Source organism: Ruditapes philippinarum, unplaced genomic scaffold, assembly GCF_026571515.1.
Source record: "Ruditapes philippinarum isolate M1 unplaced genomic scaffold, ASM2657151v2 ctg822_1_1_1_1, whole genome shotgun sequence".
NCBI classification, from domain to species: Eukaryota; Metazoa; Mollusca; class Bivalvia; order Venerida; family Veneridae; genus Ruditapes; species Ruditapes philippinarum.
This window is the reverse complement of record NW_026852739.1, coordinates 372,501-389,906: the sequence shown is the minus strand read 5'-3', so window position 1 is coordinate 389,906 and position 17,406 is coordinate 372,501. Positions and strand designations below refer to the sequence as shown.

Sequence of the window (17,406 nt, the reverse complement as noted above, 5' to 3'; positions counted from 1 at the left end):
TTTCAATGCATATTGTGTTACCTACACAAAGACTAACAACGACTGCAAGAAAAGAAATAATTGTTTAAATGTAGACTACACTAGATAAATACATACAGCGTGTGCTATTTTCTGTGAATAATGCGTTTTTATCTTTCCTTTCTCTGGCATAATGAAAATAAAATATGTTACAGCAAATATAAACCTTCCGGCTTTTGTATACATCACCGGGATGGGTGAATATACATATTAGATATATTGTATTTTTTTATTTTTCTATCAGATACATGCATCAAACAATGCAACTTATCACGCAACTTATATGGTAACTTTCCGATAATATATCAGTCAAGTAATCTGGTATCAAACAAAAGCCCCGCCCATCAGGAAATAAGATGTATGCTTGTAGCGAAAATGAATTTGCTTTGATTGAAACTGAACATGTGACGAATTGATTTGACATCTGAAGTGAAACATACAGATCCATGTTTTAATTTAATAATCTAGATTAACATTTGTTACGCACTCTTGTATAAATATGTATATGCCATTTTCTACGACATCGCCATTCAAATGTATTGTTTCTGACAGTAGCATGTCATCCTCTATGAAGGCAGTAAACATGTATAGAATATTATAGTAAATTTCTAAATTATAATGCATTCAACTGTTAATCGAAAATTACCTTGAAGTTCATTAACTTCCGTGTTCTGAGATTCTACATTCAAGAGGTCTTCTTCAAGTCTTGTAGTCTCTTTGGAATAACCTCAATGATAAAGAAGATTAAAAACATATAATTCACATAAAACGGGTCACAACTTTGTTACAAAACACTTTTGAAATGTTATTAATGTCAAGCAAACCAGAGGGTTAAAATCTCCTGATCTACAAGTTTCTATTAAATCGAATGAGTCCCAAATTTACAAAACTGTTTTTGAGAACTTTGCACGATTACTTAAATAGTAATATATTTGCAAATCACTAGTGTCTATCACTACTTACATTACTTCTTTCAATTTTTTATCCTAGTTTTAAACGAATTTTAACAATCACTAAAATTGTTTAAGTGGTTTTTACCGCCACTCTGTGGATGCCTAATGTGAATTCAAGTTAAAAAAATACCTTCTTTGAGATCCGTTGTTTTGACGCTTTCTGTCACAGTGCCGTCTTCAATGATTGTATTTTCTTTACAGTTACCTGAACATATACGAGTTAATGTAACAGTTAACCAAACATTAACAAATGAACAATGTATAAATAACGAACACATTTACTTTAACATCTTGCAATAACAAATGGAAACTCAAATCTGTTTAATATGTCTGTCATTAAAGGTAACAGTTTTATAACTGAAGGTAACTTCATATTCCTCCACTGTGTTCATTACTGATACAGTTCATACATTTGATAGAATATTGACATTTAAACATGTATATGCTCGAATGTTTTGCATTATTTCTACAAACATTACAATTTGCTAATTATTTCTCCGCTTTCGTCAACTGCGTTGTAAAAATGAAATGATACGTTAAAATCAGAAAATATCCCGTAGTTTTGTGACCATCTTCTACATAATTTAAAGTTCTTAAATTTAAAGTTGAAATCAAGTCGTTAACATACTTGCATAACCGCTGGTCAATGTTTCTGAAAAAAGAAATGTAAATATTATATCGATATTAATCACACACACAAAACGACACACAGTCAACGAAAATCAAAATGGAAATGTTTGGCAATATTGACCTGAGACTCATCAATTTTCGGAGGGTGTTTCGTTAGTTTCCGTTATTTATTATGATTTTTTTTTAAAAAGTTGTTTTTTTTTTTTCATAAATTGATATGTCATTATTTCTTTTAATTATTTGAAACATGAGTTATTGAGCTATCCGTTCGCTTACACATCTTCTCCCCTAAAACGTGAACAGTTCTGAACCGTGACACGTGTGTTTTATTTCTAACATTTTTTGTATTTCATAATTTTGATTAATACATATTAATCCGATTATTACCGGCAAAAGGTCATTGAATATTCAAATGCCTCAGGTCAATATACCTACCCAAGCAATAATAAAGCATATTGATGAGGTCAAAAATCCTTAAAATGATACTAGGCCGAAGTAAAACTGGTAAACTTGCATATTTTAGTGTTCAATACAAATGGTAATTTTAGCAATGCTTGCATAACTAAGACATAATAATTTGTAGCTAAGAAAAAAAAATACATTTTGTAAACAAAGAAATTAAATTATTAGCATATTGACATTGATGTCTCTTCAAAGTAGGAAAATTTAGATTTTACTGTATTAATTTAGGGTTTCCCTATTACTTGTTTTTTCGTTTGATTCGTTACATTTTGTAATTAAATGCATCATAGCAGTATTATTAAAAGAATCACATGTAAAATACTGCAAAATCATAAGAGGATAATGGATAGTATAAAATCGACACACTAATTATAAACGTTTTATATTAAGTTATGGTGAAAAAGGAATACTAAAAACGCTGCAAAAACATTGTTTACCGACCAAACAAATGTGATAGAGATGGACCTAAATGTGGTTCACAACGCAATCTACCATATTTTGTGAAAGTGTGGGTGTCTGAAGCTAAACGTAAACACCACAATCAAATGGAACAATTTTTTGTTAACAAATGTTGTATTCAATTATTTCGTCACAATTTTTTTACTCTCAATGTAAATTTCTTATTTTTATACATGTATATACTGAATGTCATTTTAGATTTTAAAAGAAGAAGGAAAATACTGAAAAATATTCACAAGTCTAAAAGCAATTTGGACAAATATTATAACTTAATAAGTTTTTGTTTTAAAAAATCTCAGTAAGTTGTTATGTAAAAAAGAATGTTCATTAGAAAATGTAATTAGATCCAAACACACAGTAAAATGTTTGTTTGTGGCAGTAGGTATGGTTTAACAGAACTTAAATTTAACAAGAAAGTTAAGAATTATCCATTTTAATTTAGAACTACATGTATTTTATACATTTTATTCTATAATGGCAAGAACTATGTTTTACATTTTATTATAAAATTATCCTTAAAATTTTATTTTAGAATGGCTTGAACTATCCTTTTCAGAATGGCCATCGAGATTGCCAGATTTCAGTTTGTAATTTCAAAATGACCAAAGATAACTCTTCTTATATTTAATTCTTCCCTATAAATTTTACATGAAATACAACTGATATTAGATGGCCTTTTGATTTTTTATATGCAGAGGATGCATCTTTATACATGTATCATTGTTAGCATTATCATAGCATCTTCGTAAGTTTTACGCTATTTTATAATGGATCACTGGAAAGATGAGGTTGCTTTTTATTATACAAGCCTGTCCGCTGACCTCAAAAGAGGTATGTCAGATATGTAACCCTGGTAACGCTGATTCTAAAAAATTCTCTTCTCAGTGACAATTGATCTCCGACATTTAGTCATATGGTCATTTGACTATTACCTCTGACTCCGAAATCATTTTGGATAAGTAGTCAGTCATTTTGGCGAAAAATGTAGAAATTCAGGAAAACAAATATCAAACAAACAACAAAACAGACAAATGAGTAAATATCAATTGCTGAAATGACGATAAAATATATTATTACTTTCTTTGAACGTAGTTTCGGTTTCTTTATTGTCTTGTTCGGTATAATCTGTTTCTGTTCCTTGACTACATTGATCTGGATAAAAAAAATAGTTCACATTAATTTTATGATGTGCATAATACATCATACATAATTATGCATATATCCACAATATACATGCATATCAGTCACATTTGCAGACGTGTATCTTAATGTAATCTTTAAAACCCCTGTCATACTAGGACGGCGTTCTTACGTCGCTCAAAAAATATTCAGAACGCTGAGGTGAGCGCATTACGATCGATCGTAAACATCGACGCAGAATCGCTCTAGCATCGTAGTGGCATCGCATACAACGCTGACTGACGCACGCATTTTGAGCAGGTTAAAAACGAACGCAGTCACTCAGCGTTCTGATATGAGCACAGTGAGATCGCACTTAAGGACGCCGTACCAACGTAGAAGCATCTCCTACAACGCAACAGGAGTGCAGTGAAAGCGCAAAGTGAACGCCGAATGATCGCGGTGGTTATTCACAGCGCTTGTACGGAGATTGCGTGGCGTCTTAAACGTGCTTATACTGCATGTGCATGGCACTTTTTTATATTACGAGCTAACCGCGTTTTGTTACATTTAACATCGCCATGCAAAAGCAGTGCAAGTGCAACCTAGTGTGACAGGGCCTTCATCAAGATCAAACAAAACAAAATGAAGATAAACCATAACAAAAAGAAATCAAACATCTCCTTTTCGAAAAAAAAACTTATTTTGTTCAAAAGTCAAGATAAGACAACATATTTCGACTTCTATTGAAAAAATGTAGTAAATGTAGTAAGGTCCCAAGTTTACGAGATGATTATATAATACGTATAATACGGGATTAGAAGTACTGAAGCCTTTATATCACAGACAAGTTACTAAAGACAAATTTTAATCAAAGGCAACTTATTCTTATGGATATAATACAGTATTCGAAAAGGAATACTTGAATCACCTTACTATAAAATTTTCAAATAGAGGGAACTTAACTATTACAACACAAATAATGTCGTGCTGAACGATTTTTAATATTAAAAAATATAAAATTATTTATTGAATTACGGGGCGGCTTAAAACGGCCATACAATTATGTTTTAAGATTAAAAAAAAGAATATGTACAATAAAAACAACACTCCATGCGATTATATTTCTAGGGTGACATTCTTATGAAAAATTATTACCTTCGTCACGATTCTTAAAAGAATAATCACCACGCACAAACCTGTCTTCAGAGATTGCATTTTCTGTGTAAATACCTGAATGATAAAAACAGAAACGTTGAGACATACATATTTTAAAAGGCGTTTGCAATTGAAAATGATAATCTATGCATAACAGAAACTATTGGATGTTTTTTTTATCATTTATATCATTCTTACTCAGTAATAAACAAAGCATATTGTTAAATAAAGATAAATGACATTTATAATTAATATATGTGAAAGGATATATTTAAAAACAAAACACTGTATGAAAACAAATTCCATTCCAAGACATTATCGCCGATCAATAATTAAAACTTTTTCATGATGTGTTGTTATCATAAGTGTTCATTTTGTTAAATTATGAATCAATAGTCGAGGAAGCAATTAAACAAAATGATATTCTAAGAAAGGGAGAAAGTGAATTTGAATCATCATACTTGCATAACCGCTACTGATACGTGTTTCTGAAAAAAAAACAAAAAAAAACAACGAATTAAACACTATCTGTGTAGGTTCCTTTTTATACTTTTATCACAATATTACAATACCGACGGATTACTATGTATGTCATTTAACAGATTTTTGAATACTGGATACTGCCAATATTCCGTGTCACTGACAAAAAACGGCGTTATACCGTTCACAATAGGCGTTATAACATGAAACAATGGGGGAAATTATGCAAAGCAAAAGGTGTTGTTACGCAGAGCAAAAGGTAACGCAAAGCAAAAGGTGTTGTAACGCGGAACAAAAGCATGTAAACACAGAATTAAAGGCGTAATAAAGCAAAATAAAAGGCGTAAAAACGCGACATAATTGTGGGTTTGGCAAACTATGCACTTTACTTCGAATTTATAATACCTTTCCTTTTTTCCATTACTTTTTCTTTTGTATTATTAAGCTTTTCCAATATCTTATTTTAATTTATATAGTACACTTGTCCGTACCAATGCCTTAAAGTCAGATTATGCAAAATGGAAACATTTTCAGTAAAGCTTTTGTCAACTATCTTTTTGAATTAAGAGGTCATTAAAATGTATTTGCACATTAAACCTGACTTGTCTATAATAAACCATTTATTTATTTATTTATTTATTTATTCATTCATTCATTCATCCATTCATTAATTCATTCATTCATTCATTCATTCATTCATTCATTACTATCTGGAGTTTGTAGCTTAACAACATTGTATATGTATTAACTGGAAGTATATAAAATGAAAACAATTATTCCTCACATTATATTGTTAACAACCATTTCGAAATAAAGAAACTTTCAGTATTGTGCTTATATTTGAAGACAGTATTGTCAGTTATATTACCAATAACTAAATCTGCAGAGCATCGATAAAGATAAGATACACCTTTTCAGGTATTATTTTATCAACAATATATGGTAATAAATAGTATCATTCGTATTTTTCTACTATAATTGATGAATCAATTATTTACTTTCTTTAGGAATAGATTTGGACGTGGCAGTTTCTTCTCCGACATCAGGTATATCTCTGCTCTTTAATTCTGAAACGAAAAAGGTTTTCAACATAATTACAAAGCATCTCCCACCAATATAATCGGGAGGTGATAATGTTAAGACGTTGTCAGTCTGTCTAGTTGTCAATCCGTTCATACAAAATCTTGATTTAAATCAGTAAAATTACATGAAAATTGCAGTCTTGGTTTGATGGAGTCCAAACATGAGGGGTAATGAAAGAGTGCAATATTCCTCACGCCCTCTAGCACCGGCTTGAGCGATACTCTATTCTTAACACTTAAAAGTGCTGGACTCAATTATCCTTAAGGATCAGAAAAATTTGAACACTGAACACTGAAGTGAAGTACGGGGCAACTTTTTACGGCTGCCACACATCACTTGACGCTAGCTGTTGTGATGTATAGATATCTGGAAAAAAGTTTCTATGAAACATGTTATTGCGTTATTTATTTCAATCTGCTAACTGGATTTCAACAAGACTTTATAGGAATAATAAATACCAATTCGTGACATTGACCTTGGAAAACATTGACCTACAAAGTCATTGTATTGAGCTTTGCTGTAATTTCCATATCTATATATATATATGGACAGAGCATATCAATACTTGGGCAAAATACATATTAACAGAATACCCAAACGTGTTGAAGGATTTGAATACTTTCGTTCATAACACTTTGAGCACTTACTGTGGTTAGAAATAAACAGTTTTCGGACGGGGATACAAAGTCAACAAATTTGCTTGTTTATCTGATTTTACATGCATTCACAGTTACAAGTTAGTTACAAAATAACACATAAAAAGGTATCCAAAATTATTAATTTAAATGCTGTATACCTTCCTCTTGGTCAGATTTCTGAACATTATTGATACTCGTCGCCATAGTGTCTTTGCTTTGTTTTAAATGATGCCAACCTTAAATAATGATCATATGAAAATTAAATGGCATGCCTAGAAAGAGAAATTGTAATAAGCTAGGTTATTTTTATGATAACCGTTTTCTAAATTCGCATGATTTAAAAAGAAAAATAAAACAAGTTAAAAAAAGTAATATTCAAAACATTGTTGATTGTGTCTGTGTATGAGATCAAATAAAACGTAAATATTTCTAGCATCTCAAACAGAATTAAACAAAACAATGGCACTCAATGACCAAAATGTTAACATTCATGCAAAGAATAACAACATGCAGTTATGTTAGGAAACATACCAATCTGAGTTTTCTGGGTTAAGATCTTTACGCTCACATATAGATCTGAATATGGCCGAGGAGGTCACCTGCTCGTGACATTTCAATCAGCCAATCAGTGACCGCTTTCGCGTTCATGAAAGTGGATTAATTTCATTCTTAACCGTTGGGAAACTAGAAACGTGTACTTTAACAGGTGTAAAAAATGTCGAGATTAGATAAATAACCAAGAATTAATGCTTGGACACCAAAAATGACAGAACTTATTATTCCTAAGAACCTAAGAAATTATATTCCAAATATCTACTTAATGTTTACTTCACGGATGAGTTAAAGCACCTTAGCTTATAATTTCAGATTGGAAACCAATTCTGTGTTGTTTCAAGCTAGTATTTCATTATATTTTGTCTTGGAGAAGTACATCATAATACTGTTAAACCTGTTCTTCAAAACAGCGTCCCGTGAACAATTTATAACGCGTCAGATACATTAGTGCCTAAAAATAGAATACTGGGAAACGAATCGTTCGCTTTACTTAGGCCTGAAGGAAAATTGTTGTGGCAAAAGTAGTAGGGTCGGTAGGTAGGAATTTTTCTTTCCTCAGTCAATAATGATTGTAGTTATAAACAATGTATATAATATGGATATTAGGACTGTAGTGTGCTATTTAATGTGTTGCTCACTATAATGATTCCTGTATTCTCATACATTGTAGTTATTCTTGCCAAAAACAAAAACAACCAAAGAACTAAACTGATAGGTTAAATCCTGTATTATCAAAATATAAATATACATGTATTATACTACTGAAGGATACCTTCCAAAATTTCCTGGTGTAGTGTGTATTTCTATTTTTACAACATTTACAAATTTCAATTTATAAACTAAATTGATTTTTTTTCTATCCAAGGTTTTGACAGTAAGGAAAATATTTAATGCAAGAATGGGGTATGCAGTTGAGTTGGCAGACTGCATGCTATTATAAGTCACCCCTGCTTTATGAAATAATTTAAGACAGTGTTTATGCAAATAATTTTCATACAACTTACTATTACAGTATATAAAACATGTCATAATATTCTTTTTATACATTATATTACACCGTTATGCACAAAATCACTGCATTTGGTTTGCTTATCTTGCAATGAAGAATTGCATTAGGATATATTTTTCTAAGTCCTTTATTTTTAACCTTTTCAATACATCAGCATAACAAGCAATGTATAAATCTTAATTTTGGAATTTCAGACATGCCTTTTTCATAGCAAAAATAATACGTGTTAACAGTTTTATTTTAAAAAACAGAAATCGTAAAACAAATACTTGTGCTATAGAAATCAAAATGATTTGGTAAATATTATAATTGATATTGGATTTACATTATTGCAAGCAAGTATTACAAAGTTCTTAAATAAAACAAGGAATCATATTTTGTTGTACAATTACGAACGAATCTATTATTCGCGGGTGAATCTATAAACGTAATAATGAAAGAAAAACTTGGGAGCACTACAAAATGTTTTTATTATGAGTGTGACTTAATCTTAAAAAATGGATTTAATTACTGTAATAATTAGCAAGCATTGTTTGGATTAACAATACTTTCCATACACTAGTTTTGCTCTTACTACTGCAAAAGCCGTGTGTAATGTGTCTTTGATTACTTCTTCTTCTTTTCTTTTGAATATATATTCCACGTGAGAATATAAATATTATTATCATTGACACTAGCAGTAAAATGCTTAAACTAAAAATATATATGGGGCGCCGCAAACTTCAGCCGTATCGCCGAATGATTACATTGTACGATAGAAGTTGGTTTTATGTGTTTTACGTTTAAACAGACCACTTAAAATAGAAATCTTGACTTTAAAATTATTTTCAAAATCTAAGTTATATATAGAAAAATTTGGACATCATTGAAAAAACTTTTGATCGGCGCTAAAAAAGCGGGCCGGTTAAACGCTGGACCACTGGAAACACAACATTTTTAGGTCTTGAATATAGAGATCTAGATGTATCGAGGGATTCCTTATTTTTTATGTACTTTATTGTTGGCATATTTCACTTTCTATCTTCTTTTGATTTGACAACTACATGAAACTTTTTATTTTTAAGATTAGATATTGAATCGTTAGAAAAGTTGAAGGCTGCTTAAAAATAATTCTCGGTAAGGTTTATTAAAATAAGCCTTATCTGGAAATGCAAATGGGCTAGAAGGCGAAAATGAGCTACCGGTGATCAGAACTGCATGTCAACATAAGTAATCATATCTATATGTAAACATAAGAAGATCTGAGCTTTGATAAGATTGTTTTACATACATAAAATGTGGCATTACAGTTTTGTTTAAAATTTTGTTGATATTTCTGATTTTAACGATTGCAAAATGGTTGAACTTTGAAAGTATATCAGATTAAAATCGACAATATAATATAACTTCATTTGTAACGTTATTACCATTGAGGAACAAGATATAAGTAATCATTTGTATTGTTATTTGTAACAAAAGAAACAAACATAATTTCACGCGATGTTTGTATCTTAAACACTAAATTGGATTACTCTTTTCAATATTAGAACGAAGTTAATTATCTTATTCTTGTTAGATAAATTACTTGGGTTTGTAAAGAAAAACGATACGAGTATAACATTTAAATTGAACATCTGCTTATGAAACGGGGTATTGTTAATTATAAACATTCAAAAGATAGTGACAAATCGAAAGCGACGTCAATACAAAAAAAAACGACTTTACACTGATAACAATGTCTTACTGTGTTTAAACGATTCGTTGTAAGATAAAGGGTCCTGCAATTTAATTAAAACAATGCTAAAATACAACAATGTATGCAAATTTGCATAATTGATGTTTCCATAGCTTTCTTACTCACTTAACGATATTAGGAAAAAAAATCTGGAAACAAAGTGATCCCTCGGAAGCATTAATCACAACAAAATTACATAAGATTTGCAGACTCGGTTTGATTGAGTCTGTACATGAGGGATAATTATTAATATTTGAACACAACAGAATGTGGTCAACAGATTAAAAAAGGCAAACATTAAAGTATAAAGTATGGAAGGTGATTTGAGCCATTCGTGTTTTCGCTCGAAATCAACAGTTAATTAGTTAGATATACCATCCGACAATCAATAATAACTTATTTTCCCAATCAAGATGTTCATCATGTTTAACATGAATAAAACGTTCAACATGGTTGTACCGTTAACAAGAACACAGCCCCGGCAATATCTAGCCAAAACAATGATCAGAAAGGCATTCAGTAGGGCACCAAACAGAAACGGGGTAAAAGAGGTGAAGGAACAGAGAAGGGAGGCTCATAATAAATCATGTATTGCAAGTCAATCTTATTAATATGACATTGCGAATTAAACAGGTCAAATACATATCGTGGATTGTCTTTAAATGCACGCTCAAAAGCCATGACAAATACATTTTATCGGGGATTTTATTTTATTTCCCAATGATATCATGGTTTTTAGACATACTTATATATAGTCTTTTGAAAGCTATTATTTTATTTCTTCATTGAATTTATGACAAAAGTAACTACATTCAGGTCACAGAAAGTCCAATCTTTGTTATCTAGTCACGACAATTACCGACTATTATAATACTTCAAGCCATGAAATAGATACATTTCAATACTTATATTATAAATGGTCAAATAGTATGTATTGTATATTAATAACGTAGCTGGTTTAAAAAACAATGATAATTATGTATAACTTGGCATAGATACCTACTAATGTACAAAATAAATTACCTTTAATTTTTCTTTTTTAAATATTGTTGTAAAATATTTAGAACATTTCTTAAAGAATTAGGCAAGCCATCAGACAAAATATATGTCTGTAAATTGTTTGACAGCTAACCATAATATATAAACGAAAGAATGATAAGAAAATTACATTTTAGCTTCGTAGCCAACTGCAAAATTGAAATGAATATACTAGCTTGAGAATAATACGCAAGTGTGCATCTTTTACAAAATGTAATAAAACCTGTTTTCAAATACAAAATTTAATTTCGCAAATTAATATACCAATATACGCTATTAAAATATATAAAAATATATATAACTGAAACAGAATGTATGTCAATAGGTTAAAAAAGAAATAAAATTAGTGTAAAAATAAGTCGGCTTATTTAAAGTCTGCAACTATTATTTGACGTATATGACTAGGGCGTATGCCTGTGAAAAGGTCAAGGTAACATAAAAGTAAAGAAGAAATACTTTTTTATTTTGAACAAGACCCATAGCTTCCAGTTGTTAAAGACGATTTGAGGGGAAATCACGTGATCATGTTGCTTCAGAGGTAGTCTGTTCTTTATAGTGAAGGCTTTCTTTATCTTTAAAATAATGACTGTGGTCTTTGACAGTCGTCGTTTCAGTTTGTTATAATTGTTTTCATAATGAATTAAAACAGTTTTGCTGCTATATAATCGCAAGACGAATACTTAATATTTACAACATACCACACCGAGGTTTCATATTCAATGTAACCTAATACGTTGTACTAAGTTATTTCATTGGAAAAACAGTACCGAATAGTTAAAAATGCCTAAATCCATAAATATCAAACAACTACAAAATGACTTTTAGCTAAAACATAAAAATATGCATATGTGTGAATTAATAAATATAAAACAATATAATCAATGTGCTGCAGCACAGGGACATTCCCTGGCTCAGGGAGTTCTTTCGGGAAGGCTATAAGAATCTTACACCGGCTGCCGGTACAGACCGGAATATCTAGCTCGAGGGTAACTGTTTAGCGGAAACTCGACAGAGCCTCGTTACCGCTAAACAGTTACCCGAGAGCTAGATATTCCCGTCTGTACCAACAGCCGGTGTTTGATTCTTTTTCTTGCATATTACATGTCAATTATTTTCGGAACAGAAATTATGAAAACTGATATTCTCATTACGCACATTTTTCTGATAGGAGCGTATGAACATACAACTTCATTCATAAAGGAAAAATGACGTCATCCTAAGAACGCGATTCATTCATAAAAGGCGCGCGTCAATGACGTCATTTAAAGCACGCGACTTGTCTTACATGGGGGTGTAAGACAGAGTTTTCTAGCACCGCTGTAAACCGTAGATATAGAGAATAACAGGTTACTGTCTTTTGAGAAAGGGTTTCTCAGACGAGGTTAGATATGGTCCTGGAAGGGGCGAGGCTTGCCGAGCCCCTTCCGGACCATATCTAGCCGAATGTGAGAAATCCCTTTCTCAAAATACAGTAACCTGTTATTCTTTTTATCATACCTCTATTATGATTTTGCATCTTATTTTTTTTTAATTCGGGGCGCTAATTTCTGAAAGTACGGTAACCACAAGAGGGTTATACGCTAAAAAAGTAGTCCGAGGGTTTTTACCAATAATTTTATAACACAACACAATTTTTGGTACAATTTGCTTTAACAATTTATTTACTGTGTATTATCATAAATATTCAGCAAAGTCAATTAAACAATACCAACAATTAACATCATCAGTGCTGATCTGGCGTAGGAACATAGTGTTCTCAAGTCACTGACTGAGAAAGGTTGCTTTTCTCAGACAGGCTTTATCAGGCAGTTGTCATAGTAATGGCATGATAAAATCCTGTCTGATATGAAAGAAATTTTAATACTTTATGGACACGCATAACAGCATAACAGATTTTAATGTCCATTTTTCATTAACATTATTATTTTCTTGAAAGTACACCTATTGTATAGGACATGAATTTTAAATGCATGCCCGTGATAGGTCTCCCTTTCCCAGATTCCAGAATGGCACACAGTATCCAACAAATTAAACCATTGTCTGTGTAATTGGCATCTAATAAGATTTGAATTTCAAAACACAACTGCAAAAATATATAAGCAAACTGAAAAATAAAGAAAAAGGAAGTCTCATCTAGATTTGTTGCAGTTCTAATTTTCATATGGTTTTTTTATATATTTTTTTCAAGTATTGAATACATGTGTATTTTGTCTTTGGAATACATTGGCCAATCATTTGAGATAAAATAAAGTTTAAAAAAATTCGTTTGAAATAGAAAATAATGCCGTGATTTCAAACCCCGGTCTTCTTGCATCCACAGGGTCACTTGATTTTATGTTAATGAAAATCAAAATGATTATTATAAAAAGTATTTAAGAATAAACAATTACACAATGCGTTGGCAGTTATTGCAGTTTTCACACATCAATTCATTATATTGTTTCACGTTTTAAACGTTGTGTATACAAGCCCGTAGACTAGTATACACTTAATTAAACAATATCATTTTGATGACAGTAGCTTTATATGAATAACAATTTCATATTTAAATAAACTATTATTTCATTAAATATACAGCCTGTTTGAAATTGACTTTTTATAAACTTATTCATTTGTTAAATAAATCTACTGTTTCTGCACATGAATATCGCATGATGAAAATTTTTAAAAAAGTTCGAAGCCGAAAACGCAAAAGAACGAAGCCGCAAAAACAAGAAGGGATGAAGACGAAAACGTATAAAAACACACAAAAAATGGACAATGATGAAGATGCGAAGACACGTTGGCGAAAACGCAAATATCATCAACTTGAATTAGAGTTTTCGTGTTTTCGTTATCGTGTCTTCGCATCTTCATCATCGTACGATCACAGTTTCGTCCCTTCGCGTTTTTTCTGTTTTCATTTTTTTCTTGTTTTAATTTTTACGTTCCAAATTTAATTATCGTAGGTAATGGGCCTAACGGTACAGTTAAAAAAATATAGTCCATATTTGTTTTACTTGGTTTGAAAATGATTCTTAAAAATTGCAATTTCACGCATCTTCAACTCGAATGAAAGCTACCATGATTTGTGCACTCGTAACTTTTACTATATAAATGTCGCGCCAATGGTGTAATTCTTCAGAAACGGTCTTTTTCAGTATTGTCGTATAGAAAAAAAAAGATAGCTATTTCAACAAAACTATATTCTTTTCAAAATGATTAAACCAAATCTTTGGTATGTCAAAAATTACTGTATGTTTGTACGTAATATTAATATTTCGAGTACTTACTACTATTATTGAACAATTCACGTCAAAGAAAACTAAGTAATAACATAACACACATGGGCTTGATGTCATTTTTTACTTTAGATTATTTAACGTTGTTTATTGAATACAACCGAAGGCCATTCTATGACTAGTTAATCGGCATACAATAATAAGAAATTGTGTTTATTATTTGTGAGTATGAAACAAAGCTTATATAGACAATTGGCAGATGTTCATTATTTTGTTTCATCTTAAACGACAAAGTTTCATTATTTTGGTTCGGCGGTTCTATGGGCAAACTGGCATAAACGACTGTCAAATTTGAAAAGTTAAAAAACATTTCTATTTAGATTTTTTTATATTTTAACTTAAATATTAAAATGTTACAACAGTTTACTACGGCAGAAAAACAATACCAGTAATATTTAAAACAAAATAGTTGGTACATCACTTTCGATCCCTATGCTTATTTATAAAAGTAACGAGTATATGAATTACTGAATTATATAAGTTAAAACTATGATTTTGGGATTATACACCTGAAAATAAGTTAAGCGCACCACGGAAACTTAAATTGGTTGTGATTGAAAGCACTGTCATGAGATGACGACTTAATTGAGCCAAGTAATAGTAATTTGATCAGTAGCGATACCAATTTATGAGTTTAATTTATTCTTAACCAATTTATAGAAGCATAAGCAAATGTGGTATTTTTTACCAAAAATGTGAGTGTTTATAAGTATGGCGTTGGAGCGTTTACAAAACATTTACCGGTGTATATTTTGTTAAATATTGTCGATTACATAACCTAAAATGACATAATGTAGCCAATTTTTTTAATAACGTGTGTAATCGCAACGTGCCCGGATGATAGCCTCAACCCTTCAGGTAAATATTGGCATTCTTGGTGCAGAGCTTTTTCCAGTTGTTGCATGATTACAGGTGGTTCGTACCATTGCCAAAATAATATTTAAATTATCAGTTGTGGTCATGTCAAAATTTAGGCAAAATGTCGGTTGTGCTTAACTTATTTCCAGGTGTATATATAATTTTATCTTGCTATTTCATTTACAGAAAGTAACTGATCTAAATGAGTGTAAAAATGACAAGCATGATTTTGTTCTTATCACACCGAGCTTTTTTTTATCGGTGAAATGACATAACCTAAAAGTACATCACTACATCTAGAAGCAAAAGCAATAAAACATATTCCAAATATCGAATAAAGATCTTTAAATATAATACCTTAATACTAGTTTGTTATCATTAAAATGCCTTACCTTAATGTCAAAGATTCGTGCCGTTTGAATGTTTTACTCTTTTTTATGAACGCATTTCGTATTATAATATATGATGAATACAATGATTGCCTCTACATTTTGAATTAATAAACAATTCTTATGATTTGAAACATCTTCAGTTACTTTATAAAAAATACACCTCACCGATACGCGTAAAAGTTTTGCTTTGCTCACTACAAAACAAAACTTCAATAAGACAGATACGAAAATATTTATAATAAGTAGACAGTCGCTAACTTATAAATAAGAAATTATGAAACTTTTGTAATTGTTTGGCAAAGTTGCAATATTTAACCAATTTGCTTTTTTAAATAGAACATTCGATTATTAATCTTTTAAACCACACTTAGACAGTTTGCATTTTAAATGTTGTACAGATCTTTTTTCAAAAGGACGTTTCATCACAAATTATGCAGCTTGATATTTTTTTCTGTTTATCAATCTGCAATGAAAATAGTTCTTTCTGGCATGATGTTAAATGACAGCTAGAGTTATGTTCTCGAATATGACAATTTATCTACTTAGAAAACCTAATATAATTTTTACCTCCATTTCGAAAATATTAATAAATCAATTTTATATGATTATCAAGTATAATAGTAAAGGATCTTTGAAACATTTATTACAATTTGTAGTCTATCAGTTCTATAAACTGTGGGACTTTGAGCTCTTTCATGTCTGAAACTTACCAAGCTTGCTTACGGAACTAAGGACCGTCTGTGCCTGACATAATGCAGGAAACCTGAAGTTCCTCCGTCAGTAAAGCTGGAAAGTCGCAGTACGACCTATACTATGTTGTTGCGACGTAAAACCTGACCAACTGTATTCGTCGAACCCTTACTACAAGTACAATAAATATAGTTGCTGTATATTTCAAAATCCCTTATTTGACGGATAAACCTCTCATCTGGTCAAAAGACTCCAGGTAGCATTCACCAGAAACAGCTCTCTGTCTCTTCGACCTAACCAGTTTTGTTAGGGAGCTTATTTATATTAAAACAACACTAAATGAGGTTTTTTTATGTTTAAACTATTATAACAATAAAACAACAAATAATGGAGATCGTAATTAAGAACACACAATTCAAACCATTTAAATTGCATTGTTCACAATGACTACAAAATATATATATAGTCATCTCGAAATAACAGTATAAAAATAATACATACGGATTTGCCATAGAAGATTACTTCACAATAATGCATATAAAATAAATTTACAAAGTATTTCTACGAAGAAATAACTACAAATTTAACTTTTTATAAACTGGATGTTAATGCTTTGAATGCAGTGGAAGGAATGGCCAGTTACTTAGAAAATATGTTAGCCTTAATAAACAATGTTTTAAATAACTTTCATACTTATCCATTAGAAAACTTGGGGCGTCCGTGGCCGAGTGGTTAAGGTCGTTTACTTCAAACCACTTGCCCCTCACCGCTGTGGGTTCGAATCCCGACAGGGACTTTGGATTCTTTCATGTGAGGAAGCTATCCAGCTAGCTTACGGAACGTCGGTGGTTCTACTCAGGTGCCCGTTC

The 17,406-nt window shown here is 31.0% G+C and overlaps 2 long non-coding RNA genes across 2 annotated transcripts; both read right to left on the bottom strand.

Moving 5' to 3' along the window:
• Window positions 1–1,596: 1,596 nt before the first annotated feature.
• On the bottom strand, window positions 1,597–5,284 carry LOC132722897 (uncharacterized). The gene is made up of 4 exons (XR_009624678.1): window positions 5,261–5,284; window positions 4,800–4,874; window positions 3,600–3,674; window positions 1,597–1,623 (listed from the first exon to the last, which is right to left on the bottom strand). It is a non-coding gene; the product is annotated as an uncharacterized LOC132722897 (long non-coding RNA).
• Window positions 5,285–6,277: 993 nt separating this feature from the next.
• Window positions 6,278–16,060, bottom strand: LOC132722894 (uncharacterized). Its single transcript, XR_009624677.1, has 3 exons — window positions 15,848–16,060; window positions 7,159–7,236; window positions 6,278–6,346 (listed from the first exon to the last, which is right to left on the bottom strand). It is a non-coding gene; the product is annotated as an uncharacterized LOC132722894 (long non-coding RNA).
• Between the last annotated feature and the right edge of the window lie 1,346 nt (window positions 16,061–17,406).